This window comes from Rhincodon typus, chromosome 7 (genome assembly GCF_021869965.1).
Source record: "Rhincodon typus isolate 14 chromosome 7, sRhiTyp1.1, whole genome shotgun sequence".
Taxonomy (NCBI): Eukaryota; Metazoa; Chordata; class Chondrichthyes; order Orectolobiformes; family Rhincodontidae; genus Rhincodon; species Rhincodon typus.
This window is the reverse complement of record NC_063338.1, coordinates 13,751,952-13,770,538: the sequence shown is the minus strand read 5'-3', so window position 1 is coordinate 13,770,538 and position 18,587 is coordinate 13,751,952. Positions and strand designations below refer to the sequence as shown.

Here is an 18,587-nt window from a genome sequence, read left to right as displayed (position 1 = left end):
TGTTCAGGGATGTGTAGATTAGGTTGGTTATAGAGGGAATGGGTGTGGATGGGATGCTCTGATAGTCAGTGTGGACTTGTTGGGCCAAAGGTCTTGTTGCCACACTGTAGGGATTTTATGATTATATTTGAATGGAATTAACAACTGAAACCTAGTGAATTACATGATTCCTGGCTGAAACTTCATCAATGAAGTTGTTGCTGGTATCAAGTGACTGCTAGGATAGCAGGTTTGTTACATGAGGAGAGATTGGTCAACTGGAGTATCCACTGGAATTCAGAAGAATGACCTTATTGAAATAAAATTCTAATAGGGTTAGATAGACTGGATGCAGGAATGATGTGGCCCCTGGCCAGGGGATCCAGAACAAGGGGTCACAGCCTCAGCATATGCCACAGGCTGTTTTGAACTGATGTGGAGGTGCCAGTGTTGAACTGGGATAGACAAAGTCAGAAGTCACACTATACCAGGTTATTGTCCAACAGGTTTACTTCACCTGACGAAGGAGCAGCAGTCTGAAAACTTGTGATTTCAAATAAACCTGTTGGACTATAATCTGGTGTTGTGTGACTTCTGACTTTGTTTTGAACCGAGATGAGGAGAAATTCCTACACTTAGGAGTGTGGTAAACATGTGGAATTCTCCACAACAGAACTTGTGCAGGCCAGGTCACTGAATAGATTCAAGAAAGCACAGGTAGATTGAGAGCTAACAGTGTCAGGAGGCATTGGAAGAACACAGCAGTATGACATTGAGATTGATGATCAGCCTTGATCATGATGAAAGGCAGACTGGGCTTGATGGCCAAACGGTTTACTCCTGCCCTATTTTTCTGTGTTTGCTTACACGAAGGATGGTTTTGTTAGGATCTCCAACTGCAATGTCATGGACCTCATAATTGACCTCTGGAACCCATAATCACCTTCCAAGACAGTTACTGCTCCAGCCACTGAATTTACATTACTCGTACTGTTGTTTGGGCTCCTTGGTTCTATATTCAGTCAAATTCCATGGTGATGTCAAGAGCAGATTTTCTTACCTCGGCTGTAATGTTCAATTCTTTTGTGTATTTTTCAGGTCAGAAACAAATTGGTAGTGGCAGAAATTAAACTTGGTTTCAGCAAGGTTATGGAAGAGTAGATATAGGGTGACTCTTCCAGATTCAAAATGTGAACTCTTTTTCTCTCCATAGATGGTGCCGGACCAGTTGATTTTTCTCCAATACTTCCTGATTTTTTTTTCCAGCATCTGTGATATTTTGCTTTCAAGTGCAACAATCTTCAGACAGAAATGCATCAAAAGATCTATCTTTGTTTCCTCTGGAGGTATCCAGCATCACAGATGCCAGTCTTCAGCCAATTCAATTTAATCCATGCAATAACAGTTGACGGTACTAAATACTGTAAATACCTTTACAATATTCTAGCAATAGACCTGAAGGACGTGTGATTTAAAATTTGCTGTGCTCCCAACCATGACATTCCAGTACAGCTGCAACACTGGCATCTCCCTGACAATGTGAAAAATTCCCCAGATACATTCTGTACACTAAAAGCAGGACAAATTGTTTATTCTCATTCATCAGTAAAAGCAATAGAAGGGAACATCAACAGTGCTAAAACACAGCACTTATTTAACAATAGGCTGTTCACTGCCTTTATGTTTGGGTTCTGCTAGCACCACTCAGCTCTTGAACTCAGAGTCTTAGTTCAAGCGTGGACACAAGCTGAACTCTACAGACAAGGAGAGCGTGATGGCTCACAATACCAAGGCCACATTTAGAGAGTGACACCAATGGACCCTAGTCAAAGGAAACTGGAGGAAATCTCTTTGGTGGTTAGAGTCATACCTGGCATAAAGGAAGATGGTTTTGGTAACTGGAGGTCAGTCAACTTAGCTCCAGTACATTGATGGTAGAATCCCAGGCCCAAGTATCTTTAGCTGCTTCATCAATGACTTCCTTTCATCATAAGGTCATAAGTGGAGGCATTCACTGATAATTACAGAACATGAAGCATCATTTAAAGCTCTTCAGATACGGAAATAGTTCATGTCCAAACGCATAAACTGAACAAGATCCAGGCCTAGACTGACAAGTGGAGAGTAACATTTTGCATCTCAGAGGTGCCTGGCAATCACTATGTCCAACAAAAGAGCATCTAACCATTGCTCCTTGATGTTCAATGGCATTATCATCCCTGAATCCCCCACTTTCAACATCATTAAGCAGAAACTGGACAGCACCAATCATACAAATACTGTGGCTACAAGAGCAGGTCAAAGGTTAGGATTTTTTTTTGAGTATCTCACCTCAACTCTCTAAAGCCAGTCTACCACATGCAAAGCACAAGTCAGGAGTGAGACGGAATACTCACCGCTCTCCAGTAACAATCAAGGAGCTTGACACCATTCAGGATACATTCACTGCAGAAATGTTCCAAGGTTCCTTAGACAACACCTTTCAAATCAATAACCATTACCATTTAGAAAGTCAAGGAAAGCAGATACACAGGAACATCACTTGCAAACTCCCCTCTAAGTCACTCACTATCCTTAATTAGAAATATATCACTGTTCCCTCACTGTTACTGTGTCAAACTCCTGGAACACCTCCCCTAACAGGGTCCCTCCCTACACCAAATGAACTGCAGCAGTTTAAAAAAGCAACTCACAATCACTTTTAAAAGGGCAATAAATGCTGACCCAACCAGTGAAGTTCTATCCCTGAAAAGTTGTCAAGATTTAATTTTGCCTGGATTTCTATGCATTAGGCATAGCTGGGAAATTTTCCACAGCTGCAATGGAATAGCCTGGCTAGGAGGCCAGAAAATTGCATTATGAAGGGGCAGGTGGGGCTAACTGCAATTCAACTAAACACAATTAATACAAAACTATCAACGTGGTGGTGTACGATTATACACCTTGTACTTTAAATTGAAGAAACTTCAGAACAATTTCCTACCTTCACATAAACATTCAGGTTTATACATATTATGAATATAATTCATATTAAGTTTGACTTTTTTGGATTTTGAAGCAGTGACATGAGCTTTTGTGCGTCTCTGAAGGAATTAGGAATTAAATTGTGGATGTTTCTGCAGCCATGGTCTTTTTTTTAAAAAAGTTTCTGAGGGCTAGTTTTCAGAACTAATGGGTTTTTATTTACTTTAGCAGGATTTATGGCCGAGTGAAGTAAGCAATTATGCTTTAAGATTTCAGCCAGAACTTTTTGGACTTTATTGAGCTCAGAGAAACACTCAGTTTTGGGCAGTTCAGAAGAAGTTTTCACATGCAAAATTGCTCCTGCAAAAGTGAGAAGATAGATTTGTTAATGCTAGATTAAGAGTAAGGAGTTAGTAATAGCCTGAAAGAGTAAGGAGTTAGTAATAGTCTGAAATCTAAGTGTTTGGGTAAAACCCTGAAGAAGTTATTTGAATCAGGGAGCATGTAAGCTCAGGTGTATGACAGCTCCAAGAAGAATCTACCTAATTTTCCAGACTAGGAGGTGAAGTCAAATTAAATCCATCAAGGCATCGGAGAAAAAGAGATTTTCTGATACGAGTCCTGTACAAGGGGTGCTTTTGGGTACTCTACAGTTGTGTTTGGGATCTGCAATCGAGTGTTTTGAGGATTAATGAGATTATATTTCACTGTGTTTCAAAATCTTTCAATTTATGTTACAAGTTAATAACCTACTTTATTCTATTTTATCTTCATTCCTTTTGCTTAATAAACTTTGAGTTAAAAAATAAATTAACAACATATCCATAGAACCCCTACAGTGGGGAAACAGGCCCTTCAGCCCAACAAGTCTACACTGACCCTTAGAGCATTCTACCCAGACCCATTCCCCAAACCCACCTAACCTACACATCCCTGAACACTATGGGCAATTTAGCATGGCCAGTCCACATAGCCTGCACATCTTTTGACTGTGGGAGGAAACCGGAGCACCCGGAGGAAACCCACGCAGACATGGGGAGACAGTTGCCCAAGGGGGAATCGAACCCGGGCCTCTGGTGCTGTGAGGCAACAGTGCTAACCACTGAGCCACCGTGCCGCCCTAAATAGAAAGTAGAGACTGCACCTCAAGCCTCCAATGCAGACGCAAAGCATGCAACTAGCGGCAAGGATCCGACGCACTTGGTCAGCATGGGGATCGAGCCCATGACCTTGGCGTTATTAGCACCACACTCTAACCAACTGAGTTAACTGACCGCCACATCTCGTCCTTACGTTTCAATGAAAGACAACCTTGTTAAAGTCAAAATAAAATATGATCTAGCCAGCCAGGTTTCAGTCTGGGATCTGATTTGTCCAGGAGTAACATCAGCTGGGATCATAATACTTCACAAGATCTCAAATTTTCAACTAAATTTCAACTGAAAGTCATAATTCGACTTCAATTTTCAGCAAGAAACTCTACTTTTAGGTATAGAAAGGAATATTCTTAAATACAGAATATTCTTGAATACATAATATAAGGTATAGGATGAATTATAGCTTTTCACACATCAACACAACCAAGCTTAGACGAAATTGTAATTAATGTCAATTCTAATATTCTAATATAAAACCAGCAAATCCTCAGTTTTCCACAAAAGAACTAAAATTCTCTCACTGAAACAATGCTCTTCCCGTCTTTGTGGAACTGATTTGCCATTTGTGGTTGCTGGAAGCTCAGCAGGTCTGGCAGCATTTATGAAGAAAAAATCAGAGTTAACATTTTGGGTCCAGGTGACCCTTCCTCAGAACTCAGACCCAAAACGTTAACTCTGATTTTTTCTTCACAGATGCAGCCAGATCTGCTAAGTTTCCAGCAACTCCTGTTTTTGTTCCTGATTTACAGCATTTGCATTCTTTGTTTTTATTTGCCATTTGTGGTGTTAAGTTTTCTTACCACTTATAGAGGCCATTGCTTTAATTCCCTGCATAACATAACTTTTGAGGAAATGTTAAAGGCAAATACAGACTGCATTACAAGTTGAAATGTGGCACAAATGGTTGACCTACTGGCCAGCAAAGGCAAAAGGTAAAACCCATATAAGCAGAGTGCAAAAATCAGACAAACAGGAGATTTCCTTTCCTTTGTCTCACAAATATGCCTTCTTTTTAAACATGCTATTTCATGAGTTACCAACTGGTGTTTTGGAATACGTCCCACATTCAGGAACCTGAGCAGATGTTAGATAAAACTAAATTTAAAGACGAACAAATCGCCTTACTGACCCACGGGGAAACAACTGCATTTGAATTATTTGCGGTAATTCTGATAAGATTTTATTCATTACTTGTTGAGGAATAATGGCCAGAAAACGAACATAGTGGAAGGTGATGGATAGCAATTGATTTGCTTTTAACTAGTTTTTTTCTGATTCCCAGAACAATTGACATTTGCTTGTTGCATCATGTTATTTGTAGCAAATAACTTACCATAGTTATTTTTCAGTTTAATTAGAATTATGAAAAATAAATTGTTTTAAGGCAGCGGACTAGTCAAAAAGATCAAAATCTCATAAATTGACCTAAGGAAGTCAGTTTTCTATAATTGGAAATATAGTTCCGTTCTTGGCTTTTGCTGCTTAAAGCTAGTGGATAAGCAGTACCAGCTGTCCAGGAAATACCATAATACTTAACACAAGACTGTATGGTGGGAAAAGAGATTTTGGTCCAATAGTTTAGTCACTACATGCAACAGTGATCTTTAACCATTCACGGTACCCATGTCCTTAACATGCACTGCTCCACTCATGTTTTCTTGGCAATTCTGGTTCTGTCAAGCAGATGCTGTTTAAAAAGGGCAAAACTGAATACAGAATATTGATGCACAGAAATAAAAATCCATCATAACAAAATGGAGGTGCACAGTGGATTGAAGATATCATAAAGGGTTTTGGAGTAAATAAAGAAAAACTGTTCCCAGTGGATGAACGGTTGGTAATCAGAAGGCACTTTAGAGTGATTAGCAAAAGAATCTCACTCAAGATAAGGAAAGTCCACAGAGGCCTGACAGGCTGGGACATATAGATTCAACAGTAGCAAGGCTGTTGACTTGCTGGCCGAGCTGGCTTGTTCTCATTCAGATGTTCCATCATCATGCTAGGTGACATCATCAGTGGAGCCGCTGATGAAGCGCTGTTATTCCACTCCGCTTGGAATTTATATTGTCCTGTCCGTTATGGTGAGTAGTGTCATTTCTGGTTTTGATCTGTATGGGTTTGTATATGGAGTCCAATTCTATATGTTTGTTGATTGCATTACAGGTGGAGAACCATGCCTCTAGGAATTCCCATGCGTGCGTGTGTATGTTTGGCTTGGGCTGCTATGGTTACCTTGTCCCAGTTAAACCGATGGCCTTCATTGACTGTCTGTCCGACGTAATGTTTGTGGCAGCCGTATTTTGTAAACCACGCGCGTTCCGCATGTTGTGGGAATAGGGTCTTTAATCCTTTTGAGTGTTTGTCATAGAGTGGCTGTGGGCTTGTGTGCTACCATGATTCTTAGTGGTCTTAGGAATCTTGTTGTAAGTTCTGATATGTTCTTGATGTAGGGCAGTGTGGCCAGTGTGTTAGGTCGTACTGTGTCCTCCTGTTGTTGTCTATTTAGTAGGCATCTGTGGATGAAGCTGCGGGGATATCTGTTTATAGCGAGGACTTTGTACAGGTGCTCTTCCTCTTTCCTGCGTAGTTCCAGAGTGTTGCAGTGTGTCCTGGCCCATTTAAATAGTGTCTTAATGCAGCTTTGTTTGTGGACATTGGGGTGGTTGCTGTGGAAGTTAAGGATTTGATCAGTGTGGGTTGCTTTTCTTTATACTGAGGTTTGAAACACCCCATTAGTCATACACTCAACTTTAACATCCAGTAACGCAAGTTGATTGTTATTTCTTCTTCCCTTGTGAAGTTAATCCCTGCGAATATGCTGTTGATGAGGTGGTCAGTCTCTTCTAATTTGTTGCGTTTAATAATGACAAATGTCTTGACTACGTACCACATCCACAGATTAGGTTGAATGCAGGGGAGGGTGGTGTGTTCTAGTCTTTGCATGACTGCTTCTGTAATGAGTCCTGAGATGGGTGACCCCATTGGTGTACCGTTGATCTATTTGTATACTTGACCATTAAAGACAAAAAGTGTGTGGTGAAGCAGAGGTCTAATAGTTTAAGTATGTTGTCAATGCTGATTGAACTGCTAATCTGCGTGGCTGCTCTAGTAATGTGGCCACTGTTTCTTTGGCTAGTGGGATGTTGATTGATGTGAATAAAGCTGTGACGTCAAAGGATACCATAATCTTGTTGTCACTGATTTTTATGCTCTTGAGAGTATTGAGGAAATCTTGGGTTGAGTGGATGGAATGGGGTGATCTGTCAACTAGGTGTTTCAATCTCTGTTGTAGGTCCTTGGCCAGTTTGTGTGAAGATGTGTCTGGTAGGAAAGCAATGGGTCTGAGGGGGATAGGACACTATTATAAAAGGACCAGGACACACTGCAACACTCCAGAACTACTACAGTGTCACAATGACACCACCCGGAAACTGGAGGAGCAGCACCTCATATTCCACCTTGGCAGCCTACAACCCAATGGTCTCAATGTGGACTTTATCAGTTTCAAAATCTCCCCAGCCCCAGTCTCAACCTGTGACCAACCCTCCCTCTCATCCCCGCCTCCTTGACCTGACACAACCTGCCCATCTTCTCTCCCACCCATCCCACTGACCAATCCTTAGCACTCCCTACCTGCACTCACCTAACACCATCCCACCTACCTTCCCCAGCCCCACCCCTCCTCTCTATTTATTTCGGAGCTCCCTGTCCCCTCCCCCATTTCTGAAGAAGAGTCTCAACCCGAAACATCAACTTTCCTGCTCCTCTGATGCTGCCTGGCCTGATGTGCTCCTCCAGCTCCAGTGTGTTATCTCTGACTCCAGCATCAGCAATTCTTACTATCCCAGTTCTTTGAAAGAGTTGGACCCAGAATCAATTTACCATATTATTCTACATTTCCTTCATATCAAATGACAATATGCTGCATTCAAGATTTTGCCTTCAGTACCATTTGATCAGTGAGTATTTGATCAGTGAGTTTTTGATCACATCTACTCACTCATGCATCATAGGATATTGGTGAGGCCACTTTTGGAGTATTGTGTACAGTTATGGTCGCCCTGCTATAAGGATATAATTAAAATAGACAGGGTTCAGGAAAGAATTACCAGGATGTTGTCAGGTTGTAGATGCAGGTACAGTTACAACATTTAAAGGACATTTAGATAGGTACATGAATAGGAAAGGCTTAGAGGGATACAGGCCAAATGCAGGCAAGTGGAGTGAGTTGAGTTTGGGAAACTTGGTGGGCACGAAAAAGTGTCTGTTTCCTTGCTCTATGATTCTATGACTCTGAAATGTATATCTATAATAGACACAGTAGGATATCTCAATCTCCATTGTTGGTCAATGGTAGGTTATTAAATTTCAGACAACTGGCTGTGGCAGACACAACCATGGGACTCAGTTCAGAATTCCATGTCTGATTACCACCTACATTCACTGTGGAAAACTGTATGTGTGGGCAAGAAATGAGAACAGGGTCAGGCTTTGTTGTGACATTGCATACACTTTAATGGCCTGCCTGCACTTACCACCCAAGTTCATCAGTTGTCACCTGAGAGGTCATCAACACAAGTCTCGGAGGCAACTTGGCGAAGTCTGACTTTGAACAAGATGGAAAACTTATGAACAACACAAACAATCAGAACTCTTACTACAAGGAGAGCCAATCAGAAACGATACTCAAAAAATGGTTCAGCTCATGTTAAATGTTTTCTTCTGCAATTGCCACCTTCCATATCTAAAGGCCATCAATAATCAACACAACTATAGCAGAAATCCTCAACATATGAACTTACATTTTCCACTCAATGTTAGTTTAGCCCTGATAATAATTCATTCCAAACAAACAGGTCAACACTTGTATTAAAATAATGGACGGAGAATGCAAATCACAGAGCTTTAAAGCTCAGAAACAAAACCCACTGGTCCAAACCATCTGTGCTGACCAGTTATCCTAAACTGATCGAGTCCCATTTGCCAGCATTTGGCCATATCCCTTTAACCCCTTCCCATTCATGTACCCACCCGATGCCATATATATGTTGTAACTGTACCTGCCTCAACCATCTCCTCTGGCATCTAGTTCTATACACACACTACCCTCTGCATGAAAACATTGCCTCTCAGGTTCCTTTTAAATCTTTCCCCTCTCACCTTAAACCTATGCCCTCTAGTTCTGGACTTCGACATTTTGGGAAAAAGACCTTGGATATTCACGCTATTCATGCCCCTCACAACTTTACAAACCTCGATAAGATCACACCTCAGCCTCCGACATTCCAAGGATAAAAGCCCCAGCCTATTCAGCCTCTCCCAGCCTCAAACCGTCCAATTCGAGCAACATCCTTGTAAATCTTTTCTGTACCCTCTCAAGTTTAACAACATCTTTCTTACAGCAGGGAGACCAGAACTGAACGCAGTATTCTAAAAGGGGCCTCACCAATGTAGAGCCGCAACATGATGCCCCATCTCCTACCGTCAATGCACTGACCAATGAAGGCAAGCGTACCAAACGCCTTCTTCACTACCCTGTCTACCTGCGACTCCACTTTCAAGGAACTATAAACCTGCACCCCAAGGTCTCTTTGTTCATCAACACTCCCCGCGACCTTACCATTAAGTGTACAAGTCCTGCCCTGATTTGCCCCACCAAAATGCAGTACCTCACATTTGTTTAAGTTAAACTCCATTGCCCTCTCCTTGGCCCGTGTGCCCATATGATCAAGACCCCATTGTACTGTAAGGTAATCTTCTTCTCAGTTCACCACACCACCAATCTTACTAACCATACCTCCTATATTCACATCCATATCATTTATATAAATGACAAAAAGCAGTGAACCCAGCACTGATCCTTGCAGCACACCACTGGTCACAAGCCTCCAGTCCAAAAAACAACCTTCGAGCACCACCCTCTGTCTCCTACCTTCAAACCAAATTTGTATCCAATTGGCTAGCTCCCCCTGGATTCCACGTGATCTAACCTAGCTAACCAGTCTTTCATGCGGAACCTTGTCGATTGCCTTGCTGAAGTCCATATGGACAACATCTACCACTCTGCCTTCATCAGTCTTCTTTCCCACCTCTTCAAAAAACTCAATCAAGTTAATGGTACATTATTTCCCACATACAAAGCCATGTTGACTATCCCTAATCAGTCCCTGACTTTCCAAGAGCATGTAAATCCTGTCTCTCAGAACCTCCTCCAACAAATACATATCACCGAGATCAGGCTAACCAGTCTATAGTTCCCTGGATTTTCCTTACCACCTTACTTAAATAATGGCATCACACTAGCCACCCTCCAGTCTTACATCACCTGGCATGATGGAATCCATGATTTCAAAGTTCGCATGCTTTTATACAGACAATAATTGAAATTGAAACAGAAAACTGACCCTCACATCTTCAAAGTAAACAAAAACCAAAACCTCTGGAACTGGACGAAACTAATACAAAGGGGCGAAGACCTATTCGGGCTCAGTTGTCATAGCTGATAAGTTCACTGATGCTGTACTGGCAAGTTGGAAAAGACAGAGGCTGGATCCAGAAGCTGAGAAGAAGCGGTTTGGTTATTTGAAAGAAACATTGTTTGATTGACACCAACCAGACTGAGATGAGAAAGTTCAGCCGACGTGCCATTTTTGATGAATAGTTGTGAGCTGCAGTTGTGTGGGGATCAGGCTAGCCTTCAGGAGAATAGGAGCCAACATACTCAAGGATGACAGAGTTTTGATGAACTTTGAGACTGAAATCGGCAATAGCTATGTTATGGGGTGATACAGATGTCAGAAGTACACAAAAACATCCAGGCAAAAGAGAGAATGGTGGAAACTGTACAGAAAAATGGGAAACCTCAAAAAACAAATCGAAGAATTACAAACCGATTATCCAACTAAACATTACTCAGTATTTATCTTTTGACACATTTCAAACAGAATGAACTGTACCATGAAACATGCAAATTGCTTACATTTCATCTGTTTATACCAGGTTTAATCGCTACCTAATCCTAGTTGGAGTATAACGTTTTTTATTACACATTTCAGCAATTACATTCAACCTCAGCAAATGTTGTGTCTTAATCTACATCCTAATTTGGACATTCAGAAAACTAAGTCAATTCAAGCCACCCTGCAAAAGGGCTAGTCCTGAACTGGATGTATTTATTTACCCATTATTATTTGATCTCTAAATCCGCAAAGCTTATCTTTATTTAAAAGACAGAGAAGTCAAACTGAGCCCAATCTCAATACCCTACCACAGCTAATTGTGAACCGTCAGAAGACAAATACAAATACAAATACACTGTGAGTTGACCTGTGTCTCACAAATAATACTCCCTTCATGCTTTAGAACCTCTTTTTCAGAGTAACTTTTAAACTTTCATAGGTTAATTTTTGCTTGTGAAATTCTTCAGTGTCGGGGCTTATCCTTACACTCATGCTTCATCAGGATTGAGAAAAGGACATCAGATCAGGGCAAGTTAAAATGGTAGCTGCTGAGTCATTCCAAAAGACTTGGTATCAGCAGTCACATACAGTGCTACAATTACATCAACCTGTGGCAAATGCCGCAACAGTGTCATGTGTCTGTTTTGTTTGCTATACAGAACTCAACAGATGCACAACAATGCAGGTACAGGGCCCTAAATAGATTTTAACTAAAGGAAAACAGAGAGAGAAAATATTGATAGAAAAACGCAAGGCTGAAGTGAGGAGGAAGGTAAGCAGAGAGTGTCAGTCGATATACACATTATTTTTGTCCCAGTCAACATGATAACAGTGGCTAAATGACTTTCACAACGTTTCATATTTGGAATTAGGAACAGAGTGTGGATAACTTATCAGTCAACCCCCAATTCAAAATTAAATGGATTGGAGTTTTTATTTTGACCCCAGTCGCAGCCTCATATCTCAGACTTATTCCTTTTGAAAGACTTGCAAGTGTTTTACCTGGTGCTATCTGCCGATAGATGATTAAGAGAGCCAGAATCTCATAGGAAACTATGTAAACTTTCATATGCCAAGTTTGAGTGCCACAATATTTGAATTAATGTTAGACAATTCACACAAAAATGTCCAATAGGAATTTTAATCCTACTTAGGAGATTCATCACTCAACCAAAAAGTGGTCATGATACTATTTAATATTTTTCAGCACAATTCTCTGCATCAGGGCTTAAGGAGTAAAGTTTAAGTTATCAGAATGGATATTTAACATTTTAAAATTAACAATTTACATATACATTACAGCTCCAATATGGAATGAAGACAGAAGAAAGATTTCCTTCTCGAAGATTGTTTTGATTTTTTTCATTAAAAGCATCCTCCATATAGCATACGTTTGCCCATATGAGAAGTACAAGTGTTCTCACATACAGAATGTGCATAATACTGGAATTGGCCACACAGCAACTCAAAACTCTTCAGAAAATGTAAACCTTCTTCCTGATTTGAATCAAATTCCTCAAAATGTGATTAGATTAAAACTGAATCCATCAGTGTTTTATTTAACAGTTTTATATGTTCAATTTAATTTTATTTTTCTTCAAAAAAAAACTACCAGCGTTTGAATCAAACATATGTTTTCTTTCAGAATAATCAGTTAATATATTTCTGACAATACTAAGGATTTCAATTTAGTTCCTCCCACTCCTGCCTCCCAAGCCATTGTTCAGTCTAAATTGTACAGGATTCTCTCCCCCTAGATTACAACAAGAATTTTTAGCTTTTTATATCCTGATGCAACTAAGTATTTTCAGCCTTGGGCTACTTATTTTTGCCTTCTGATCAATTTTTTTTGCATGTGATAGCATAAAAATTTTACTCACAAATCACACCCCCTCCTTTCCCAGTCTTTAAGTACAGTAGTACAAAACCAGTGATAATGACAGATTTAATCTCAACATACACTCACCATAGATACAATATTGCAAGGATAAACAAGTATTGCCAAATCGTCCTTTATCCAAAATCTCTCAAACATCTAAATTCATAATATACATCACTGTCCTACACATACTAGCAGCTAAGAACTTGAATTCTTCCAAAAATTTAAATTAATCTGTTTACAAGATTTTTCAATTTAGGAATATTGATAATTTAGCATACATTCATTTAAGGCATTAAAGTGAAAGATGGTTTAAGACAGAGTGACAGAATGCAAACATGAAATGGCAAGCTTTTGTCAGTCAAATGTGCTCATCTACTTTTGACTGAAACAAAGGATTGTGGTGAACATGTGGTACCTGAGTTCCACACCCTCCATTAACACCCACGCGTGGCCACAGGCAGAGCAACTCTAACCAGACTGCTTGCACCAAACAATGACATGTGTTTGCTAAGAAGGATTTTTGTACATAAAACTGGACGGAAAACTCACAGAAGTTCCTGTCTTTTTAAACTGTACGGTCAAAGCCAGGAAGGTTAATCCAACCACTCAACTTCCTGGCCAGAAGACACTGGAAGATTAATACCACCTTAACAAAGAATTTCAGAATCTGATCCAACCATGATGTGTTTTTGGTCTTCAGCACATTACAAACTTTCGATGTTTTTCTTAAAATCAAATACACGCATTTATGTTGCTCACAAAGACAGAAAATGCTGGAAAAACTCAACAATATTCGTGGAAAGTAATCAGAGTTAATGTTCGGGTCCAGTAACCCTTCCCCAGAATCTAAGGCAAACCAGTGCAGGACTTGTACAATTAACGGTTGGACCCTGGGGAGTGTTGCTTAGTTCCTTGAAAGTGGAGTCATTGGTACGCTGGGTGGTTAAGGTGGCATTTGGCACACTTGCCTTCGTTGGTCAGAACACTGAGTATTAGAGTTGGGATGTCATGTTGCAGCTGTACAGACATTGGTGAGGCCACTTTTAGAATAATGCATACAATTCTGGTTGCCCTTTCATAGAGGGTGGTGTTAAACTTGAAGGGTGTAGCAAAGATTTACAAGTACGTTGCGAGATTGAACAGTTTGAGTTGTAGGGAGAGTCTGAGCTGTTTTCTCTTGGAGCTTCAGAAGTTGAGGAGTGACCTTATAGAGGTTTGTAAAATCAGGAAGGGTATGGATAGGCTGAATAGCCAAGGTCTTTATCCTAGAGCGGGGGTATCCTAAACTAGAGGGCATTGGTTTAAGAAGAAAGGGGGAATATTAATAAAGACCCTGAAGGGTAACTTTTTCCACAGCGGGTGTCACATGTATGGAACAACTGCCAGAGGAAGTGGTGGAGGCAGGTACAATTGCAACATTTAAAAAGGATGAGTACATGAATAGGAAGGGTTTACAGGGATATGAGCCAAATGATGACAAATGGGACTAGGTCAGATTGGAATGTCTAGTCAGCAGACGAGTAGGACCGAGCGTCTGTTTCCATGCTATATAACTCCAGGAGTCTATGAGTGATTATAAATGGAAAACAAGTGGAAAGGAGGAGAGGTTTAGGAAGGAAAATCCAGAGTTTATGCCCTAAACAGCTGAAAACACAGCTACTAATTGTGGGACAAAACAGGTGAGGAATGAATAGGAAGCCACATTCAAATTTGGATGATTCTAGGGCTGGAGAAGTTAAGAAAGATTGGGAGGCATGAGACCATGGAGGAATTTGAAAACAGGGATAAGAATTTGACATCTGGAGTTTCAGCACAGAAGCATGCAGGAACAACTGGGTTATTTGTTTCCAGTTGCTTATGAAATCTTGTCAAAGTCTCACTACACTGCCAGACATTCATTCTATCAAAGAAACTTTAATAGCAAAGACACAAGTTTTCCTGAAAATCTGATTCTGCTGGAAAATTTAAACAATGGGTATCCATTTTCACTAAGCAATGTTTGTCAAATTTATCATAACTTTTTGGTAAATGCAAAAGTATATGGTTGAGGATATTACCAGACATATTTTACTGTCAAAGTACCTACTTCACAAACTGCAGTAGCAGCAACTTGTTAGGTCAGTGATTGAGTTAAATCCTGCACATGTATTAACCTCCAACGGAGGAAATAAAAACAGAAAGTGCATGTGGGAGGGATAGGTTGATCTAAACTTTCCTACTTCTACATCTAAACAGACTTTCCAGCTCTCACTCTTCAAGAATAAACCCTTGAGTATTTGATACTGCAGTTATGAGTACTTTTCCATGTTTCAATCTGCAACTTAAATTTCTGCTGCTTTGTATCTGTCTGCCCACTGATGTCCTATGCAATAAAATAAAGTACTTGGCCTCTGATCATTTCCTGTGGTGCACCAAAGGCACTAATATCATCTTCAGAGATTGCTTCTCAATAGAAAACCAGCAGCACCCATGGGGTGATCTCCCATGCTTACCTTTCTTTTCACAATTATTCCAACTAAAACCCTGCAGGAGCTGTGGACCTGGGATGCCAGTGCTAAAAGCAAGAGAATTCAAGTGTTTTCTCGAGAGTGAGGCCCCAAAAATGGCTGTGTCTCCAAAAATCTTGAAGTCAGGTACACGCTTTCTCACCACAGAAGTGTCTCTTTAAAATAAAATACACAGGAAAGTTTTAATTGTCAGTTTCATTCACAACTGCATTTAAAAAAATAGATGGATTCCTTGATTTTATCCGCAGTAAAGTTTTGCGAAGATTTGTGTCTTGAAAGGTTCAAAACATACTGAATATTCACATCCTGAGCATTCTGAGGAAGGGTCACCGAACCTGAAATGTTAACTCTGATTCTCTTCACAAATGCTGCCAGACCTGCTGAATTTTTCCAGCAAATTCTGTTTTTGTTCCTGAATATTCACTGTTGTTTTTGGGATATCTGTTCCATCTCGACTTTAAAAGGCTGTCAATCTAGGAGGATGAAATAAGCAGGCATTCTTTCAAAAGTTGGCATCTTTCTAAAATGTCAAGCTGAGTGGCTGAAGTGTCTCTTTAAAAGCCAACCCCATGTAAATGGTCTATTTGAGGATCAAACTGACTGAACAAGCTACATAGGAGGTAAGTATTTTATCCACTGAATTTCCAGGGAGTTAAATTGCAAAGGGCTTTGACACTTCACAAATTTTTACGTGTTTGATCATTGTATTTTAATTGTTATGCCACTGTTACTTATTTGCAAATATTAGCTTTAGACTTTAATACTTGCTATTTTATACAGAAAATTGTAGAGTACTACAATTTATGTAGAGTTAGCCGATTGCTACAAGTGGTGCAACTCCAATTCTAAGAGGGTAGTACATACAGTGGATGTGGCTTCTCAATAGTAGATGTTAAGGTTCGTTAAATGGTTTTACACAGAAAAGTAAAACTCCCAAATTGTAATGAAGGTTTCTTACAATAAAACAAAAATGTTTTCGCTGTCCTTTGGTGTCTATTTAATTACTTCGAGAAAATGATTTATTCACAAGAAGTGCAATGCAAGGGTCTAGGCCTGAAACGTCAGCCTTTCTGCTCCTATGATGCTGCTTGGCCTGCTGTGTTCATCCAGCCCTGCACCTTGTTGTCTCGGATTCTCCAGCATCTGCAGTTCCTACTATCTCCAAGTTAAACAATCAAATGTCTTTTTGAGTATTTTTGTATTTAATCAATCTGTTCAGAGATATTATTACACTACTCTGGAGCAGGTGGGACTTGAACCCAGGTCTCCTAGCTTAGAGGTAGGGACACTACCACTGCTCCACAACAGCCCTTTCCATTTGAGATTTTTTTGTATTTAACCTATTTTTCTAATCAACCTGTTCAGAGAGATTATTACACACCTGTGGAGAAGGTGGGGACAACACAGTATGGAGCTGGAGGAACACAGCAAGCCAGGCAGCTTCAGAGGAGCAGGAGAGTTGACATTTCAGGTCAGTACCCTTCTTCAGAAATCTTCTGACGAAGGGTGCCGACCCAAAACGTCAACTTTCCTGCTCCTCTGACACTGCCTGGCCTGCTGTGTTCCTCCAGTTCCACACTGTGTTGTCTCTGACTCCAAGATATGCAGTTCTTGCTACCCCTGGAGCAGGTGGGACTTGGTCCCAGACCTCCCAGTCCAGGGGTAGGGACACTAACATTGCACTTTCCTTTTGAGATTTAACTTTGTTTGATGACAGCCTTCACCTGGCCATTTACATGCAGCAAGAGAGCAGCTTGTGTAACAAACAAACCCAAAGAGGTGATAATGGATTGCTCCAGTATCAGTAACAGAAAGGCAGCTGCACTCGAACTGAGACAGCACCCACTGAAATAACGAAGCAAAATCAAACAAAACTACAAAGCATATCATACAAAGTAAACAGTAGATGTCAGTAAAATATTTTATGCTCACAAGTCAGAGGATTTCAACCTTATTGGTGGACGCACTATATTCCCTCACCGAGGTCTCTTGGGCATGAAGGAAAGGAGAGGAGCCAGAGAGACATTTCCATGTCATGTTTCCCTGGAACCTTTGTCATGCCCATTAAAGGCATATCACATCACATCAATTACTTTAAATACAGTCTATTTAGTATAGAATTATTTGGAACTGCCAGGTCCTTGACAGAAAATAGACACCAAAAGGCTAAGATGACTGCTGGGATCAGGTAACATTTGTAATTGCTCAGATTCTCTCAAGATCCCGAAAGTTCCTAACTGATTAGTCACATGTGATGTTGCTGCTTGAATAGTCACATCAAGATAAAAGCTCTGTGAAATTTATACCTTCTATTGTTCGTGGGCTTTCTCAAAACTCCTATGTTTTCCCAGGCTTACCATGTCAGAGTTTGAAACTTAACGAAAGCTGCAGAGAAACCTGCCAAATCATCAGTAGGTGTGAATGGCCACCATCCATTCTCCATTGTACAATAATGGCTTTGAACTTAAACTTTAAACCATTCAGAGTAGAAAACAGAAGTACTGAAACAGACCACAGACTAAAAATCAGGGGAAACCAGCTAAGTCTGCTAACCATTAGAACCAAAAGGAGCATTCCACCAACTGGAAGATCAGAATGTAGCCTAGTGACGGTCAACCCAGGCAGTGAGAGGTAGACCAATTTGTTTTTACCTTTAAAGATCACATCTTAAAAAAATCTGGTCATAAACTCAGACATCAAACTTCCACTCAGTCAAAAACTATGACAGAAAACACATCCAAGACTGCAACACAGGCATTTGAAATTAGAGCACATGGTTCACTACTTGTATTTCTGCTAATAACTGAAACACACATGCTTGGTTTCAAGAATCCGTTTTTACTTGGGTGCCTCCTTATAGATGAGGGAATGAGTGGATTTTGCTTCATTTATATTCTAGGATATTGTATTAACAAACATGATCTTCTGATTTAAACTTACCTAAAAGTTTGCTTCCTGCGTAACGTAAATTGCAACAAAGAGGATTAATACTTTCCTCAAGTACACGTTTCAGATATTGGAGGTGCAAGAAAAAAAGGAAAAGGTTTACTACCGAATCAGAGATAGTAGGAACTGCAGATGCTGGAGAATCCGAGACAACAAGGTGCAGGGCTGGATGAACACAGCAGGCCAAGCAGCA

General features: G+C 40.3%; 1 protein-coding gene and 1 non-coding gene across 3 annotated transcripts in view; both read right to left on the bottom strand.

Moving 5' to 3' along the window:
- agap1 (ArfGAP with GTPase domain, ankyrin repeat and PH domain 1) overlaps nucleotides 1-18,587 on the bottom strand; it is a 671,134-nt gene that overhangs the window by 457,968 nt on the left and 194,579 nt on the right. The gene's annotated exons all lie outside the window — the stretch shown is intronic.
- trnai-aau lies at nucleotides 4,145-4,218 on the bottom strand. The gene has a single exon. It is a non-coding gene; the product is annotated as a tRNA-Ile (tRNA).